We start from the raw sequence: 21607 nt of genomic DNA, 5'->3' as shown, positions 1-21607 counted from the left end.
AAATCAGTTTCAGCACACGCAACAATTTTAGAAAGATTCTCATTTAATATAGAAAATAGAAATTAACGAACGGCCAATTGTAGATGACTCTAGACACTACAAATTTTCAGTAGTAAAATAATCAAAGCAATTCATGAGGCCATTTTGTACAGTTGTGCATATCTATACAGACCTTCTGTTTTGGACAACATCTAAACATGTCATTTGGTGATGCATATAACACCTAGCAAACAATAGTTTCAGAAGATATAATACAAATGAAATAAGTTTATTAATATCTAAATGACAATATTCTAGAAGATCAAAGTCTCAACTAATTTCTAGTTCATGTGAGATCATTTCGTGTGCATATGAAAACAGTTTCCGAGCAATACAAGTCATCATTTTTCGTTTAATCATACCGAGGGCTATACATAACCAATTAGCATGATTCTTAAGTCTAACTTGAGTGATTTTAAAAAGGAATCTATTGGTTAGAATTTCAATGGCTCATTCATAAATCATAAACACCAGAAAATTCGTATTGCATGCAAAACCCTAGCAAAAATTTCAATCAATCATAACTAGCACATCCGGTAACGAAATCATGCGATTCCAAAGTCCAAATTTATTAATTTTTCGAGATATATCCATCTAGATACTTTATATTAACAGTAAATAAACTCATCTTATCAGATTCATAGCAAATCAATTCGTTATTTAAACAAAATACATCAATCGCGCAAAATAACGACTAACAACGTATGCAATCACAATCAATTTAGCACTAGACCCTTGTACACTATGTAATTGAATAAAATCAGATTTAATAAGATTAGGGTTAGTGATTTTATACCTTTAAAACACAAATTTCTTATACCAATAGATAGAGAACGATGAGAGGAAGCACTTTCGTGTTTAGGGTTAAGCAAATAAGCAAAATTGAAGGTGTTCTTGAGCTTGGAAGGTGTCGATGGTGATGGTGGCTGATATGAACGTGATTGGGGACCAAGAGAAGCTACGTTCCTTTTGTTTTTAGGTTAATGAAGGATTAGTTTGGTTTAAGGGCTCAATTAAAAGGCTAGGTGGACCATTTAACTAATCGGGCCAAAATTAAATCAAGGGAATGCCCATGGATTGAGAAATTCGACCAAAGCGGCTCATAAGGGAGTCCATGGACTTATTTTGTCTAGCTAGAAGTTTTATTGTGTAACCCGTTAGGTGTCGTTAACCGAAAAAGCAAACCGAATCGTTAATCGTTAATTTCTCGCGTTTTTAATCTATAAAAATGCTAATAAATTAAAAATATAATAATTATATAAAATAATTATTGAAAGTGATTTATATTATGTTTTGGCTTGCTTGTTTACTAAGTGTGGTTCATTTCTAGTTGCCGTTAACCTAAACCGAATTCCCGGAACGTTAACCGGTCGTTAAAACACATTCCACCAATTTTGATTTATTAAATACTTAATAAATTAAATAAATTTTTCTCAAAGTTAATAATCATTAAAAATAATTATTAAAACGTTATTCGTGTTTTTCGTTGTCTCAAAAGACGTTTTCCCGATTTTCTCTAACCGTACGTTTTTCTTGCGTTCTCTAAGTCTCTCGCATACTTCTAAACCAAAGTATGAAATCATGTAATATGTAGCACATATTAAAAATAGTATTTTCTAAAAAAAAGTTTCAGAACTTGTTTTGAAATGTCAGGTTGTTACAAAGGCACTCCTTACTCGCTTTGAAATGAAAGTATTCAGAACTTGTATGTCAACAAACCATCTCCCCTTCAATCGTCCATCCAAAAACATACATTACAAGAAATCTGACTTTATAGGACCCCTCGTCTTGGACCCCGCTGAAAAATCGTCCTACGCAATCATAAATTGGGACCGGGCAATTCTGGGGATCCCATTAGATATATGCAAAAGTAGTGGTGTCCTAAAACGCGTGACGCTTATAAAGTGGGGTCCTAAAAAGTTATAGAATAGGACACGTGATTTTTGGGTCATATTATTAGATACGCTTATAATCGTGGCCCTAAAAAGCTGTTTAATATGACACATTATTTGTTGGGGTCCTATTATTCTATATTTTTATAGGACACTTAGAAGGTGAGTCACACTATGATATGTTTGTATAAACTGGTGTAATAAAATCTATATAATAGGACACATAATTTTCTGGTCATATTATCATAGGACGCTTGAGTCACTCATTTGAAACACATGTTCATAACGATAGGATGCTCGGGTATTTAAGGTCCTAATTATCATAGGACCCCTAAATTATGGTTGCATAAAAATGGACTTATTAGGACATTATCTTGTTGGCGTCTCATAATTAGTGACCAACAAGATAATAAGGTCATAACAATATGACACTTGGGTATTTAAGGTACTAATGATATAAGACCCTTAAAATGTGGTTGCATAAAAATGGACTTCTTAGGACACTATCTTGTTGGTGTCGCATAATGAGTGACCAACAAGATAATAAGGTCATAACAATAGGATGCTTGGGTATTTAAGGTTCTAATTATCATATGACCCTTAAATTGTAGTTGCATAAAAAATGACTTATTAGGACATTATCTTGTTGGTGTCTCATAATGAGTGACCAACAAGATATAAGGTCATAACAATAGGACGCTTGGGTATCTAAGGTCCTAATTATCATAGGACCCTTAAATTGTGGTTGCGAAAAAAGGACTTATTAGGACATTATCTTGTTGGTGTCTCATAATGAGTGAACAACAAGATAATAAGGTCATAAAAATAGGACGCTTGGGTATTTAAGGTCCTAATTATCATAGGACCCTTAAATTGTGGTTGCGAAAAAATGCACTTATTAGGACATTACCGTGTTGGTGTCTCATAATGAGTGACCAACAAGATAATAAGGTCATAAAAATAGGACGCTTGGGTATTTAAGGTCCTAATTATCATAGGACCCTTAAATTGTGGTTGCATAAAAATAGACTTATTAGGACATTATCTTGTTAGTGTCTCATAATGAGTGACCAACAAGATATAAGGTCATAACAATAGGACGTTTGGGTATTTAAGGTCCTAATTATCATAGTACCCTTAAATTATGGTTGCGAAAAAATGCACTTATGACATTTACTATTTAAGTCATATTATTTCTCTTTTGTTACAAAGATGATTCAAGTATTATATAATTGAACTTTCATTCAATATTCAAAAGCATTGATAGTCCAATGGCTTATGTGTGACATTTTCAACTGATTTACCTGGGGTTCAAATCCATCTATTGCCATTTTTGTTTCAAAAATTAAAAATGTGTGTATAACAGATCGGACTTTCAACTGGGAATCGTGGTTGGGCAATATTTAATAAATTTATTTTTTTATTTGTTTGGCCCAAACAACATTTTAGGTGAGAGATGAAGTGTATTTGAAAGCATTACAAACAACAAGGTAGCAAGAGGAAAGTTGGTAAGCTGGATCCAATTACGGTTGTTTTGCAGACACAACTTGGAGCTGGTTGGTGTGAGGTAGAGCTTCAAGTGGCCATCGAAAGAAATGAAGTTTTGTTTAGGCCATTTGAGCATATGAGATACATTCATGACGTCATTGGTACGTCTACTGCTTGGCCTACTGCGTTAATCGAGGTTTGTCTTTGTTAATTTTGTACTAAAATTATGATTAATTTTTATAATATGCACCTTTATGCTTATACATGGATGGTTTAAGTGTAGGTGACAGATTTTAATGAGTGATCAAGATAGATGGTGGCTGGTTGAAAAGTTTGTGTGTTTTGCAATGTTGGCCGGTTTGATTATAATGTTTGAGCATGGATATTGTTTTATGAGTTTGTGTGTTTGAGACAATGATATTTAATATGTTGATGCTACCTAGGCATGTTCTTGCATTTGTGGTGTTGAAACAATATTATAACCTGTAATCTGTAATATCATTTGGATTGAAACAATATTATGTTTTATATTTAATATTTGTTTTGTAATTTAATATTTATTGTAATTGTAATGAATAATAAATTGATGTAGCAAAAGAAAACTGGATCTGAACCGTGACCAAAAGGACGAAATAGCTGAAGCAGGCCCGAAAGGCCCAGATAGCTGAAGCGGGCCCGAAAGGCACAAATAGTATAATCGGACCCAAAAGGCCCAGTAAGCATAAACGGGCCAATTAGCATAACCAGATCCAAAAGGCCCAATTATCTGAACTTGGCTAAAAAGGCCCAATTACCATAACCTGATCCAAACCCGAAATCGACCCGAATATCCGAACCGGATATTCGAAACTCCTATTACTTGTTAGGACCCCTTTTCTTGGGTACTAACATATACTTATATTAGGACCCTTTTTTGTGGTACAAAATTAACATCTACTTATATTAGGACCCTTTTTTGTGGTACTTAATTAACATATAGTTATATTAGGACCCTTTTTTGTGGTACTAAATTATATTAGGACCCTTTTCTGTGGTACTTAATTAACATCTAGTTTTATTAGGACCCTTTTTTGTGGTACTAAATTATATTATGACCCCTTTTTGTGGTACTAAATTATATTAGGACCCTTTTTGTGGTACTTAATTAACATCTAGTTATATTATGACCCTTTTTGTGATACCAAATTATACTAGTACACTTTTTTGGAGTCCTAATATGTTCTAACAATACAAATTTATGCGTCATAATATATTATAAACTAGTAAAGTGGACCGCGCTTCGCCGCGGTTTGTAAAACAAATTTGTTTACGATTTCATATAATTACAATGCAATTTTGAAAAATGACTGAAATTTGTAGTGCATTCGAATTTTCATAACTTTTTTACCATTATCTTAAATTGCAGTCATTTTTTCAAAATTTATAAAAATTGCGTAAATATTTAAAATTCATAACATTATTTGAAATTGTATATCTTATTTGCATAACTTTTTTACCATTATTTTAAATTGCATAGTCATTTTTTATAATTGTATAAATTTTTAAAAATTGTGTAGTTATTATTTAAGATTCATAACATAATTTGAAATTGTATATCTATCATTCGAAATTACAAAGTAATTATTCAAAATTGCATAACCATTTATGTAATAATAATAATAATAATAATAATAATAATAATAATAATAATAATAACAATAATAATAATAATAATAATAATAATAATAATTTTATTAGAGAAAGTACCAGCGAATGATGTATAGTTCATTAACTATTAAAGTTTATACTCCAGATGTTTAGTTATTATTTACTTTATTAATTTAATTCAATACTAATTTTTTTTAATTTAAATGAAGTGTATATAGATATAAAAGATTATACGTAGTAGTACGTAGTTTCCCAGTAGTGTTAAAATTATGTTCGAAGGGTAAACTTTCATATTTATTTACTTAAATCGAAACCTAAAGACTATCTATTTATTTAAGTAATTATCAATCGCAGTCTTGCGAGAAATTGATTTGTTACATACATTTATAATTATAATTTGATGGTTTACAATTGCAATCAATCATTTATTCATCAAAAGTTATAATATATATATATATATATATATATATATATATATATATATATATATATATATATATATATATATATATATATATATATATATATATGTTAGAAAGTGATGTAGGTAAAAGGAAAAAAAAAAAAAAAGACTAAACTTACGTACATAAAGAGAAATTTTTTCTATTAAATCTGCTAAACTTATAAAATTGTTAATATATATATTTTTTATCATTATAAAATTTTTAGATATTAAACAAAATCGTAGGAAAAAAAAAGTGAAAAAGGTTCGAACTCTCGAAACCTGACCACCTGAAAAGCATCCTACTTAAAAAAAAATGAATTTAGTCGAGGTGAGGTTGTTTTCTTCGAAGTTTAATCCAAAAAAAATTATATTATATTACTATATATACTAAACTATATATACTAATTATCAAAGTGAATAGTGCTTTTCTATTGGTCGGTCACTATTTAATTATCAAAGTGAATAGTGCTTTAATTATCAAAGTGAATAGTGCTTTTCTATTGGTCGGTCACTATTTAATTATCAAAGTGAATAGTGCTTTTCTATTGGTCGGTCACTATTCATTAATAGTGACCGGCCACTATTCATCTTTTTTTTTTGTTAATTTTTTTTTCCAGTATTCATCATTTTAATTTCTTTTTTTCCGGATTCCTATTGGCCGAGAACTGTTCATCATTTTTTTTTGTGCTATTATGTCTTTATCATTTGGAGAAAGTTGATAGGATAGTATACATGAATAAATACACTCGATATTACACGGTTTAAAATATATAATATTTTTTATTTTTTTTAGTTAAATCGCTAGCACTTTTCAAGCAGCAGCGCGCGAACCCCACTTTTCTTGTATATATCATTAGAAGATATGTTTTACTGTTCATGGTTATAAGATTATATATTCCATAAATCATTTCATAGGTATTTTTTTCTGTTCACTTTATGAGATATTTAACAACTACCTTCATACACTTTCCATTACTTCACCACCACTTCACATACATCCTCCTTCCGATGAGTTTGCAAATACATACCAAGTATTATTTTAGTTTTAATGTACACGTAGTTTAAATTTTTAAAAATAAATTAAACATTAAATTAAGCAACTAAATAGACTACATATAGTCATATACTCCGTATAACTAAAATTAAAATGGGCAACATGGACTCACACAAAATGGGCTATAGACAAAATCATGAATACCACACAATGAAAATATACACCACCGTAAATAATATTAATATATTCCATAAAAATATGTACTCCCAACCAACCTCTTTCATCTTCTGTCATCTCTTTCATATTCTATCATTTATCTTTCTACTCTATTATACAACCTACCCACACTAAAACACACACTCAAAAATACCCACTAAATAGTCAAGAATATTTTTCTTGTCTGTTCAAACAAGAAAAATTCGTCGACTGTTGTCGACAACCACACGCCGCCGCACCTTTTGTTCTCCATCAACCACACGCCGAGGACCTTTTGTTCTCCATCAACCATACGCCGCCGTTTCAGCTTTATAGCCAAGAAAAATCGCTCTTTTAAGGTATGTGTTTATGTTTGGTCAACCACGAAACCAGCATCTTTTCAGATCTGAGTTTTTTTCCTTTGTTGGATCCGATTGTTTTGTTTTTTTTTTTTTTTTAAGATTTGTGTTATTATTTTATTTATGTGTTTGAATCACAATTTTTTTTGGTTTTACATGCTTTTTCAGATATCGTTGGCGGTGATGACCGCTGGTGGTTGCCGGAAATGGATGTGGATGCCGTTTGTTTATAAAAGTTCAATGGTTATGTTTATTAGTTAAAAATAAAAAATAAAAAATTTCAAGATTATTATTATTATTATTTTTTTTTTGCAATTTATAAAAATTAATAAGTTGTCAATTTTAGTGTATGATCTTGTTTATCAGATTTGTTTCAAGGTTTTTTTGGCTGTAAAAAAGACCAAAGTACCCTTGTCCGTTACTGTTATAGTGTAACATTTTTGATGATGTGGTGGGATATAGTTGGTGGGCATTGTCCTTTTTTTTTTTTTTTTTTTTTGGTCTTTTCTTTTCGATTTAGTAACTTGTGAATTTTGGTATATGAGATTGTGTAGCAGGATTGTTTGAGGGTTTTTTTTTTTTAGGGTGGAAAAAGACCAAAATACCCTTGCTCGGGTACTGTTATACTGTAGCGAAGGGGCTGATGGGGTGGAATATGATTGGTGGGCTGTGTCCGTATTTAGTATGTAGTATAATAATATAATATAATGGTCCTAATATGTCACTCTATAATGACCCTGTCTATGTCGTTAATAGGACTCATGAAAAAGGTCCTATGACCGTTAGGACCCTTTTTGGTTAATGGGACGCCCACCTATACGTCCACTGGTTTGAGGGTCCTATCAAGCCAAAGGTCCCAAGAATGAGCTTTTTAGGACCCTTTTGGGGGTCCCAAGATAACAGTTTTCTTGTAGTGATATAGACAAACCATTACTAACTTTTCTTCGACGAACATTAATCGGAATCGAACCATTACGCCTCTCTTTATTAAAATTTGCAACAATTGATGACAAAGTATCCGATTCAGTTAACTGGGATCCATCATCATGCTTTCTGCCTGGATGTGGTTCTTTTGTTTTTTTTTTTAAAGAAGGCTAGTAATGAGAACCATACTCAAAGAGGTAACTGAGGTTACCAAAACCCTAGGGGAAAGAATCTTTGGCCCACCTCGAAGACCCGATGGTACTTTATGCAAAATTAGGTGTTTAATAGTCACTATAGTGTTTCAACTCTGAATAATTCATTACTGAATTCTAAACCATTCAACATCATATGTCATTAAGAGGTGAGAAACAAACACGTTAAATGCAGAATGGTTCAGCATTCATTAAGAGACAAACAAATGCACCATACGTGTCAAGTCAAATATTGTGATAGTAAGTTCAAAACTCAAAACAATATTAAATCGGTTTCAGAATTTAGATTTAAGCCATGCAATTATGGTTGACTAGTTCACATACTAAACGTCAACCTGCTGTTGACTTGAGTGAAAAATTTGGGTACCGTTTTGAACACTAAATATTTACAATGTCTTCAGTTATTTAAAATAAGGTTTTAGGAATATAGAAAAAAACACTCACGAGGTGTGAAAATATAAACTTAAATTGGCCATTCCTCTTTGTATCCTGCTTTAATTCCAAAATTCTAGATAACCTATATATTTTTGAGTGACTTTAATTTTTTTAACAGCAATTTGAGATCAACCGGAGACTAAACCACCCACGCGATTATCTCTCGCAGTTGTATAACCCGCCTCAACTGCTGACCTAGAGGAAACTCGGATTAATCCGAGGGCATGGCTGGTAAACCCCCTACCGTGCCCCAACAATGCAACCTTAGGTGTATTTTAAGATCACGAAATAACCTTGTGTGCAATGTTGTAGTTCTCGGGAGTCGAATTCATGACCTCTAATAAAATGTGTTTGGCCACTACCAGTTGAGCTACAACACAAGGTTACAAAAAGGATGACATACTGATAGACATGAGCAACGTTTTGGACGAGTTTTTCACAGCAATAAAAAGGTTCGGCAAGGTTTATAAGTCCAGGGGCTAGATGTTAGCTTTATTATTTATTTTAATTTTAACTAGAAAGAATTCGGACCGCGCGTTGCTGCGGTTGTATTTGGATATACGTTGTTTGCTATCTAGTATATCTAATGGCCCGCGCGTTGCGATGAAACATTTTAACGTCTTTTATAAAACTAATATTGAGCGAGAACAGATAAAAAATAAGCGAACAAAATGGGTTAAAGTACTCGAACTCATGTAATATAATTGGTTTAGTTTGTTTATTATCATATGTTTCACTTTTTTTATAAAAAAAAAAGTTCCGTTTCGAATATAATTAGTTGTGTTTTGTTCGTAAAATTATTTTGAGTTGAACGGTGATGACGTAGAAATCTAACTCGCGGCGAGAAAAAAGACAAATTCCGTTAAAAAATTGGGTGAGTTTTAATTAATAATTATTATATTAAGTTTGCTATCTAGTATACCTAATGGCTCGCACATTGCGATGAAACATTTTAACGCCTTTTATAAAACTAATATCGAGCGAGAACAGATAAAAAATAAGCGAACAAAATGAGTTAAAGTACTCGAACTCATGTAATCTAATTTGTTTAGTTTGTTTATTATCATATGTTTCACTTTTTTATAATAAAAAAAAGCTCCGTTTCGAATATAATTAGTTGCGTTTTGTTTGTAAAATTATTTTGAGTTGAACGGTGATAGCGTAGAAATCTAACTCGCGGCGAGAAAAAAGACAAATTCCGTCAAAAAATTGGGTGAGTTTTAATTAATAATTATTATATTAAGTTTGCTATCTAGTATACCTAATGGCCCGCGCGTTGCGATGAAACATTTTAACGTCTTTTATAAAACTAAAATTGAGCGAGAACAGATAAAAAATAAGCGAACAAAATGGGTTAAAGTACTCGAACTCATGTAATATAATTGGTTTAGTTTGTTTATTATCATATGTTTCACTTTTTTTTATAAAAAAGCTCCGTTTCGAATATTATTAGTTGTGTTTTGTTCGTAAAACTATTTTGAGTTGAACGATGATAACGTAGAAATCTAACTCGCGGCGAGAAAAAAGACAAATTCCGTTAAAAAATTGGGTGAGTTTTAATTGATAATTATTATATTAAGTTTGCTATCTAGTATACCTAATGGCCCGCGCGTTGCGATGAAACATTTTAACGTCTTTTATAAAACTAATATTGAGCGAGAACAGATAAAAAATAAGCGAACAAAATGGGTTAAAGTACTCGAACTCATGTAATATAATTGGTTTAGTTTGTTTATTATCATATGTTTCACTTTTTTTTATTAAAAAAGCTCCGTTTCGAATATAATTAGTTTGTTCGTAAAATTATTTTGAGTTAAAAGGTGATAACGTAGAAATCTAACTCGCGGTGAGAAAAAAGACAAATTCCGTTAAAAAATTGGGTGAATTTTAATTAATAATTATTATATTAAATTAGAGAGTTACATTTAAATCCCCAAAGTTATCTTTTATGCCCCACTTTTATCCCTAAATATTTACAAATATTACACCTTAACTATAAGTCATATGACTCTTGTCTTCCTTGGCCAAAACTACAATGCACTCTACACACAAATTGGTCTAAAACGACGAAATTCTTGATGAGGTTTAGTAGATATGATAAAATAATGATAATTAGTACTCGTATTATATTAGAGTTATGGTAAGTCTATAATTGTCAATTTTAATCAGTATTAGAATATAAGAATTACGGTATGTTTAGAAATATTGCAGAGCTATAAAGAGTCTTGGGTTTAGGTTTAATATACACGTATTTTCTGCAGTCAGATTGGGAGATCGACCTACGTCTCGAATTTTAGACTTAATATCAGGTGTTTTAATTGCTTTTGAGTGTTTATTAATAATAAAATAAATAAATAAATCGACAAGCGTTCTTATCAATTGGTTTAAAGCGTTGTTTCTGGGCCATTGTTTTTTATGTTCATCATCCAATTTTTTTAGTTTAATTTTCCAGGTTTCTTGATTAATAAAATACAGGTAGGTATTGTTATGATTATTGGACCCAAACAAGACGTATGATTTAATCTAACCACACACCCACGAACGACAAACGAATTAGCTAAAGCAATAAACGACACAGGGATTTAACGTGGTTATATCCCAACTCCAAAACACGGAGAAGAGTTTACTCCACGGGCGCAAACCAGAGATTCTTCACTATAATTTTCGTGCACACATGTTAGGGTTACAATGAGATGTTTATATAGGCAAGGAAACAACTTAGGGAACAAGAAAACTTGATTCTAGAATTTTCAGCCCGTCAGGCCCTAGCCGCGCCGCGCTCAGGAAGGGCCGCGCCGCGCCTCCACTGCAAAATCCAAATCAGCCTTTTTCTTCTTCTTCTTTTCCTTGTTGTTTTGATATCATTCACACATCCAACAATCTCCCACTTGAAGGATGATCTAAACACAACCTTCGCCAACCCGTCACTATGTTTCTTCAACAACCCACAATAACTCTAGATTAGCTGATTACCAACTCCTTTTGATACCACCGGATGAGACACCCGAATCACGCCGCACTTCACTCGTTATCCTACGAGCAAGTGAAGTCTTTCGACACCAAAAAACACCGCTGAGTGATAATCCAATCTCTTAGTTAATAGCTCGAGCCATCTCGATTTCTATCGCCACCATCTTCTAACACGAAGATCATCTTCTTACACTAGAAGACCAATTGAAGTATGCGACTCTTCAATTATAGGATTCTTCATGAGACTACATCGCCTCACCGATCACCATAGACATGTCCAATCCCGAACACACATGTCAATGATCACTCTCGTACAGGATTTCACCGTCTATCTATGATTTTCCTTTCCAGCAATCAGAAAATCCATCAGACGCCCTCGTAGACTCTTCATCAAGGCTCTAGTGAGAACACAGTCACAACCTCGAAATCTACTAACTTTTCAACTTTCTGCTTTCTCGCTGGTACACTGACTTCCTCATAGCTATGAATTTCACAAACCCATCTTCTCAACCCAAGCACGCTCCCACTGTACGAGTAAGAAATAAAATCGCGGCTACTCGAGAAGAAACTTGGTTCGTACCACCTGTCAGTCACAAATTTCTTTGCCATCGGAGAATAAAACAAGTACTCGAAGCCCTAGTGTTACCCGGAATCATCACACTAATCTTGAGAACTTTGGAGAACAACGTCGCATAATTATCTCCACCACTCTACTAGTTGACTAACTCCCACTAGCTCGATAACTTCCGTCGATTACTAAACTCAACTGAGTTCCCGACACCCTCAACGATCCTAAAAAGCTCAAGTTCCATAATATCCCAATCATCTTGGAATATCCGACCATACGCTTGGTCACCCAGTTTCATAACACGCAAGCACCAACTTCCACCGATAACTCCCACTGTCAACTTCGACTCGATGCTTCTTGTTTGTTATCCAACTGCTCTAACCCGAGATAAAAAAAACCTCCTGAGCTCCCATAACAAACCCACATCCCCGAAAAACACAGGTCGTATCGCTCGAAGTTTCATGAGACAAAAAATAAACCGTCTCGCACTCACGTCATCAAACCCGAAAAAGTTCAACCCTGAAACTGCCCAAATTCGAAAAATCATATCTGAAAATCCACCGATCAATCTCGAATTTTTAGCACAACTAGATCTATGTGTGTATAACCACCACCCCAAAAATCAAGTCGATCCAACAGTAGACGAACGCACAATAAATATTCTCGCACAGCTGCGCAAACAAAACCCAAAAAGGTTTTTCCTGGCGGCTGCAAAATTCGAAAAAATATAACTCCAATTTGAACGGTCCGATCACTACGAATTTTGGATATGTTTTAGAGCTACATGTCTACCACCTACAGAAAAAGTTTCAAGAAGATCCGACGGTTAACGAACCCTCTATGAATTTTCGACCACAGCTCTGCAATTAAACCCTAAACCGAGTTACTGCAACTTCGGAAAATTGTATTTCCCAATCCAACCGTCTGATCACTTTCAATTTTGGTACACAACCAGACCTACGAGTCTTCAAACTACGGTTAAAATATCATGGATATCCAACGGTTAACGAAACCGCTACAAATTTTCTACCACAGCTGCGCCAGAATTCCGAATTTTTGAAAAATCTCTTTCACAACAAAAACTATCGATCCAACCACCGACTCCGTTATCACCGCGAATTACCACAATAATCTATTATAATCATAGACCAATTTTAATAGATTATCTCATGAGTACATAGACATACTCGTGAGTTCTTCGCGATCTCTTCAACTAAGCCCTTTGATCTCGATACATGTACAAAACCCATCGTTCGTTCACCATGCTTTCAAATCGCCATCTCTCCCACTCGAAACCTGACTCTGATACCACTTGTTAGGATTATTGGACCCAAACAAGACGTATGATTTAATCTAATCACACACCCACGAACGACAAACGAATTAGCTAAAGCAATAAACGACACAGGGATTTAACGTGATTATATCCTAACTCCAAAACACGGAGAAAGGTTTACTCCACGGGCGCAAACCAGAGATTCTTCACTAGAATTTTCGTGCACACATGTTAGGGTTACAATGAGATGTTTATATAGGCAAGGAAACAACTTAGGGAACAAGAAAACTTGATTCTAGAATTTTCAGCCCGTCAGGACCTAGCCGCGCTGCGCCCAGGAAGGGCCGCGCCGCGCCTCCACTGCAAAATCCAAATCAGCCTTTTTTTTCCTTCTTCTTTTCCTTGTTGTTTTGATATCATTCACACATCCAACAGGTACAATGGCAAACAACATCAATAACAAGCGGATTAAAAACTTGGAGGCTTAGTTGGCCCAAATCAAATCACTGTTGGAGGAACTTAAGATTAAAATTACACTTCAAACCGAGGTTGTGTCATCTATGAAACATCATCTGGTTGCGGCAGCAAAACAACATAAACAGGAAGCAGAACTTCTTCAAAGGAAGGATCTAACAGCTATGATTAGAAAAGAGTTGATTGAGTTCATGGAAACAATGAATAATTCTGCAGCAGCAGAAACGAGTGGCTCTATAACTAAAGAATCAAAAACCAGCATCAATGGTGGTAATGATTCTGAAGAGGAAGAGTTATTTAATGAGAACACAGGGTCAAAAGATTTCAAGACAAACCCAAAAGAATGTTGTTATGATCCCGTTACTTGGATAACCGAAGAAAACCAAAAAAAGAAAAAGCTAACATCTCCTACTATCTCGTTAGAAGATGTTCTTGTATATGTTAGACGGGTTAAAATAACACTATTTCCGTGGGCCAGAGGTTATGTTTCCAATCGGGTTTTACGCCATTATGCAGAATATATCGTTAACTTTCTTCTTGTATCGTTTCTCGTCAATGAGTAACTAGAGAAACAATTATCCTCGCATGTAATTAGTCCAAACGGGGATACCGGAACTGCCATCTATAAACGGATTCTAAAGGTTCTTAGAGACGGTATTGTTATCGGTGAAAAGAAGTTTGAGTTTCTCGCTTTCTCGTCAAGTCAGTTACGTGATAACTCTGTTTGGATGTTTGCCTTAACTCACAGAGTTAACGTTGCCGTTATGAGGGACTGGATGGGTGACTTTAGCCGCATAAAAAACGTCGCTAAATATGGTGCTAGACTCGGCCAATCTTTTGTTCTTCACAAGAAAGCTTAAGCGTCGCATATGACAAAATTGAATGGCTTAAGGATGTAGAAAATACAGAATTTGGTACTAAGTAAATTTTTTCTGACGGAGAATCGGGATGATATCGGTATACTTTGCTAAGAGGGTTGCCAATATGTAACGCCCTTGGTTTTGAATTTTATTTTAATTTTTTTTTTTTGCGCTTGTACAGCCACTTTTCGACAATTTCTGGGTCCCACTTAAGCAGATTTAAAAATTTAGACCATGACCATTGGAAAGTACGCTCTGCTACCTTTCCGTAGACACCTTATTCGTTAAAAACGGAATAACGGTTTTTAAGTTATCATCTATTGAAAACAGCCTCACGACTGCATTTTTATAAGTAGCTGCTGTTGCTGTACAGAAACAACTCATCGACAACTGTAAATCCTGTTTTGACGTCAGTTTAAAACATGTTTACATTCAAACTTACCAAATATGTTATATACCATCTCAAGGCTTGTTGCGAATACTTTCAAAACCCATTGTTAGATTTCTTCCAAACTTAATTATTTTTAACCTACAAGCCCGCGAAGTACGCCCTAGAGTCATTTTGACACTTTACCCAAATTGACACCGAAATTGGTTAACGACCCAAACTTTTATTCATTGCACTCGAGTGACCCAAAAACATTCCACAACTCTAAAATGACATTAGAAAGCAGTTGGAAACTTTAGCTTTCTATAAATAATGTTATCGGGTCAAGATGGACAATTATGACCCAAATGGGTCATAACTTCCCACATTGACCAAAATAGACTCAAACTTCATTTTCAAAATATCAAGACCCGCAAATACACTTAACACAACATGGTGGACGCGTACAAACAAACAAATATCGACTTTGACGTCAAATTGTCCAAGTGGGTCAAATGGTACAAATGGGCAGTTAATACAATTTTAACATACCACACCAAAATGACCTGCTATTTCATACCTAAACAAAATGTTCAATACTTTAAACTAACAAGCATGTAACTACATAACCAGAGTAATCAAACCAAACCATACGACTATCGTACAATGCAACCAAAACGACACTTTTAGTTTTAACTTCAAAAGGGACCAGTATCAAATATAACTGTGATCAAAAGAGATATAACCTACTGTCAAGATCATCCACGTTCTGAATTGACTACTTCCTTCCCAGGCCTCTTTCCCTTAGAACTTTCAGTACCTACAATATTAACGGCTTAAAGAGTAAGCTTTACGCTTAGTGAGTACATAAGCATTAAACAAATAACATACGGCCTTAATGTACATAATAATCATTATGCACATCATTTAATACTGCGAAACTGCATAGCTGCATAGGATCCTTTCAGCATATATAAACGGCATATAATTAGCTTTACACATGTTAAACGGCAAAACGGCAATAACGATAATAATATAACATATGTATAACGGCATAAATACTGCATTACTGCATAACTGCATTAGTCATATCAAATCTATTACACAATTGTAATCCGATTTAATATGACCCAACTACGTGTTTAAGTCCAATATACTCACCTTAATTAACTATAACTTTAACACGATCACGCCTTAGTCCTTAGCACCTAACAAACAACACAATTACAACTCATGAACATGTTATAACTAATTTATTGACTATAACAGACTACATCAGAGCGTATAGTTTGACTTTTAAAGTCAAACTTCACTAAATAATTTTGACTAAGACTATAACCATAGTTAGTGTAATTCTATCGAAATTAAGTATTAATTCATCTGTAGTACATCTAATTGAACCAACTTAATTTAGCAAAATCGCAAATTAATATCCTTTTTAATCAACTTCACCTTTTTCACCATCCAATTAACAGATTGACACATCCCACATGTTCTATAACAACATAGGAACATAACCTTTCCTTAAATTCGATTAATCTCAACCCTAACTACTTTAGGGTTACTCAATTTCTCAATTTTCAACCGATTATTATATCAAGAATAAGGGATTAACTTGCGTTGTAGTAATGATTCTAGGTCGAATTGGAATTAAAAGGCACGAATTAGACTTCAATTTTGTTGAGCTAGGGTTTATGGGTTCTTCGGTATGTGACAAGGAAAAAGAACAAGATGTTTATAGGTGTTTGTAAAATTATACAGATATATATTTTACTGATTATTTGATATTTTCACTTCAAACCCCAAATTTTAGCTTCTAGCCCCTTTTAGTCCCTCAAGTTTCAACAATCTTACACTTACCAATTAACTAGATTTTTCGTATATAATTTGACGCAAACATATAAAAATCACTATACGGCTAGATAACGATAACAATAATAATAAAATATTATTATTATTACCTTGAAAATTTGGGATGTAACAACTCTCCCCCCGTCAATCTGTTCGTGTCCTCACGAACCATTCCTGATATACGGAAGGACAATAGACCATCATCCACTTCTCAGGTTCCCAAGTAGACTCGGAACCTTTCCTATATCGCCATTGTACTTTCAGCAAAGAGAGAGTCTTATTCCTTAACTTCTTTATCTGTTGATCAAGAATTCTGTAACGTCATCCCAATAGGGTCTGGAAGGAACGTCACTAATATCAAAACATACCAACATATTATAATAAATGAGAACAATACTAAATGATGAATTTAACTTTAATGAGTACGCAGCGGAAAATGAAATATCGTTACAATGACAGGAATAACAATATCGTAAATGTTCACATGCAGAAGTAATAAATGCGATATCTCTTGATCCTATGTCCAAGTAGCATCACATAAGCAGTAAGTATAAGAGCTTGAATCAAACAGTACCTGAGACAAAACATGCTAAAGTGTCAACCAAAAAGGTTGAGTGAAGTTCATAGGTTTAACAAAAAGTTTGTCGTTGTTTTAGACCACAAGATTTAGTTTGTAAAGTTGATCTCCCGCAGGATCAAAAAGTTATGCCAATGCGTGATATTTAGACTAAACGTTCAAGTTTGCCCCATGACAAGTTGTGTCCGTCCTTGTCGGTTTAATTTCATTATTAAGTAATACAATGACTTGGTCAAATGTATCGGGGACGTTACTCCCGATAGGCCTACCCCCAATAATTAAGCATGCCGCAGCAATTAAAAATATCACTGTAGGGACTTAGTCGGACATAGCCGGGTATAGCATAGTTTAACAGTTTGGTACTTGTGTCTAAAGTGTAAAAAGTAAAAACAGCATGTGTCTCACCCCAAGTAAAAGTAAGTAAGTTTGCTAGCAATTAAAGAGGGGCTATGAATTCACCTTAGTAAGTAGAGAGAGAGTTATTCCTCGGAATAAAGAATTGAACGAGTGAGCAGGAAAGTCAACCTATTGACATTTAAGAGTAGTTAAGTGTTTTGCCCATGTTTAAGTTTAAGTATGTGTTTAAGTATAGTTTGTTTTACTAAGTTTCTATTCCTAGTAAGTTACTATTTTTATAAAGTTTCCATTTTTAGAAAGTTTCTTATTTTACTAAGTTTCTATGACTAGAGAGTTTTTACTTTTATCAGTGTTTTCCATTTTAGGATACTTGTCATATTAGATAAGCTTCCAATCACCCCTTTCCCTTCGAATGGCTAATTTAGATCTAGGGGCTTGAGCCATAGGACCCTTTAAATCGGAAATCCAAACCCTCTGCCTAGAATCTCATAGAAACCATTCGTCAAGAAAGTTCGAAGATCTATACATCTCTAATACATATCCCAAAATGTTTTTATGTTACAATATAAGTAGTAGGTTATATGTGCTAGTAATAATAATAGTGTATACATGTTATTTATTTTATTTTTAATTGCATATAATTTATAACATTATTTACATATTTCGGTAAAAATAATAACCGAAGTAAAAAGTAAAAAGTAAAAAAGTAAAAAGTAAAAAGTAAAAAAATAAAAAGTAAGAAAAGAATACTTACTAGTAGTAATTCTTCAAAGAGAGAATGAGAGAAATTTTGGTGTGAGTTTGAATGAGAAATGAGGGGTATTTATACTTGAAAAAATTAGGTAAAAAGAATAAAATAATTAAAAGAAAAAGAAATATTTAATTCTTAATGAGATTTTAAAATTAAAAAGTATTAAATGTTAGGTCATGGGATAATGCACAAAATAAAATAATAAAAGTAGTTTTTCCATTAAAATTTTTAACTAAAAAGTATTTTATTTATTTATTTATTTATTTATTTAAAGGATTTTTTTTTTGTAAATAAACAAATTTATTTAATGTTTTTCCGAGAATATTTGTCAATAATATTTTATTTTATTTTTATTTTATTTTATTTTTTATTTAATTAATAAATACAAATTTTGCATAAAAATAATAAATAATTCGGTATTTTATATTTTTAATAATAATTATGATTTTAATTATTAAACTATAGCTTTAGTAAGTTTGTAAATATTATTACATTTATATATAATTGGATTTATTATATAGTTAAATATATAATACATTAACTAAATAATAAAAGTGATACAAAGTTTATATACTTAGTTAAATTATTTCAAATTATATAAATTAATAATATATTATTTATTTAAGCGTACATTGTTGACTAAAAATTACTATTCGGTCAATATTTAATTGTATATAACAACCCTTAATACATATAGTCAGACATATAACTCTAGGGTTAATTCAGTAATTTAGAAGTCGAAAAGTGAGGGTTGTTACAGTACCTCCCCGTTAATAAAAACTTCGTCCCGAAGTTTTAGGTAGACTTCTCGGATGCATCAGCGGTTGAGAAGAGATGGGGATATTTCTGTTTCATTTGGTCTTCACGTTCCCAGGTATGTTCGGGGCCTTGCGTGTTTTCCAAAGGATAGAATATTGTTTTGTGTCAAGCGTTTAAGTCATACAAACCATAATCTCTATAGGTTCTTCTACGAAGTGCATTTTATCATTAATGCAGAGATCATTCAAAATGATGATGTTATGCAAGTCATTTCAGTAAATTGGATACATGAAATGTGTTATGAATAATATTGAGCTCATTTAAAACCTTGAGCGTTTATGCTGCAATATTAGGCAGACAAAACAGAGAGGAGTTCATGAAAATCATAGTCATGAAATTTGATAGAGATCGTCATTCTTTATAACAAGAATGATGAATTAGAGTTTTATCGACATTAAATAATATGGATAAAATAATTCGATTATAGAAAGAGTATAAACGAAGCTATCGTAAAAGAGTAAATGAGAAAATTAAATGTTCGCCTTAACTTTTGACGTAGTTACGATTGATTTCCGGATTTCAAGGAATTAAAGAAATCTTCGAAATCTTTATAAGATTTGATTTTCCGGTAATTACGGAAATTAGGATTTTCTTTAATTAAATGCGGTGAATTGCCTCGATTGTTGTGTCTGGAATTTTTGCTATAAATTAGCTTCTTCCATTTCATTATCTTCACCACTTATATACTTTCTTTCTCAATTCATACTTCCAAAAGTTTTGTTAATATGCTTAATCCAGTTCTTGTCTTTGACATTATATTGGTTATCGCCACAATCATCCTTCTTTTCCAACTCCCACCAGAGGAGTCTGTTTACTTCTACTATGCTCTAGGATTTATTTTTTAGTTCTCCCGTGTCTTTATATTGCTATACGCATTGATATACACGGTTTGTAATTTCAGTGTTGTTATCGGGATTTATATTTTCCCTTATATGTCGAAGCTTCATGCTTTTGTAAAGCAAGTAACGGTCCAGAATTCGTAGGTATGAAGTTTCGAATGATCATGATATTCAAAGCAGAAGGAAAGGTAATAGCACGATTTGATTTATCATATTACCAGAATATCCGGAAAAGACCGAATTATCAAGAAAAATATTTTCTTGATATGTTTAGATTTTAAATAGATAAGAGTCGTGTAACATGGCAAATAATGATTATAAAGTCTATGAATCATCATCTTCCATTAAAAATTTAGCATGACTTACTGTAATATAATCACGTTGGCCTGACGTCATTATATTATACTAACTCATGCTTCAATTCCCAATACTACTTCAAATCATTCATAATTTAAACTTGAACTTTATAGAATATAGAAACTAAAACGGTTTCCTTTATGATGTGATAAAGATATCGCAAAGAGATAATTAATTGATGACAAGAATCGTTATAAAGATATCTTCAGAAATATAGAGGATATTTATAACGAAAGATACAGTGATATCTCAGAATTTCTAAGTTCCAATGACGAGGAAAATTCTTTTGTTTCCTCTGCATTTAATGCTACCATATCTGAATCATTGGTTATCAATCCGAGATGGTTTCAAGAAATTTTATTTTTTTAGATGATTAAACGCTGATTGTAATCGTCAACGGATCTAATGGTTAACGAATAGGCGTTGTTGATGATAATTTCGGTGGTTTGATGTGATAATTCATCATAGAATACGAATGAATATAATTCATGAATGTAGTGATCTTTAGGAAGATAACACCTGCTAAAGCTTTACTTGAATTCTGGTATGTTAATTTCAGAATGTGTAATTAAATTTGTATGAAAATGATTGTGTATCACAGTGAAGGCAGTGAGTATAATTAATGATTTATGAATCGAAATTGAAGAATGTACAGTGTATTTATGTGAGATGTAAATATTTCTCGGGTATTACCTACCCGATAAAATATTTTCACAATTAACAGTTTTTACAATCTTTATGAAGATATACGTTCATATATGTATTCTTCAGATATAATCATGGATTTAATGAGTTAATATATATTAAACTCATTTGATTTACGGTTTGGAACGAGAGTAAATAATCTCCAAAATCTTATAGATTTCATAATTGTTGCGAAATATTTCGCTAATGAAGTTATGAATCAATAC

At 32.7% G+C, this 21607-nt stretch overlaps 1 pseudogene; it reads left to right on the top strand.

Moving 5' to 3' along the window:
- The first annotated feature begins 14004 nt into the window (after positions 1 to 14004).
- Positions 14005 to 21607, top strand: part of LOC139900345 (RNA-dependent RNA polymerase 1-like) — a 32101-nt pseudogene continuing 24498 nt past the window's right edge.

Source organism: Rutidosis leptorrhynchoides, chromosome 3, assembly GCF_046630445.1.
Source record: "Rutidosis leptorrhynchoides isolate AG116_Rl617_1_P2 chromosome 3, CSIRO_AGI_Rlap_v1, whole genome shotgun sequence".
Lineage (NCBI taxonomy): Eukaryota > Viridiplantae > Streptophyta > Magnoliopsida > Asterales > Asteraceae > Rutidosis > Rutidosis leptorrhynchoides.
The sequence above is the reverse complement of the archived record's forward strand: the minus strand, read 5'-3'. Positions and strand labels throughout refer to the sequence as shown.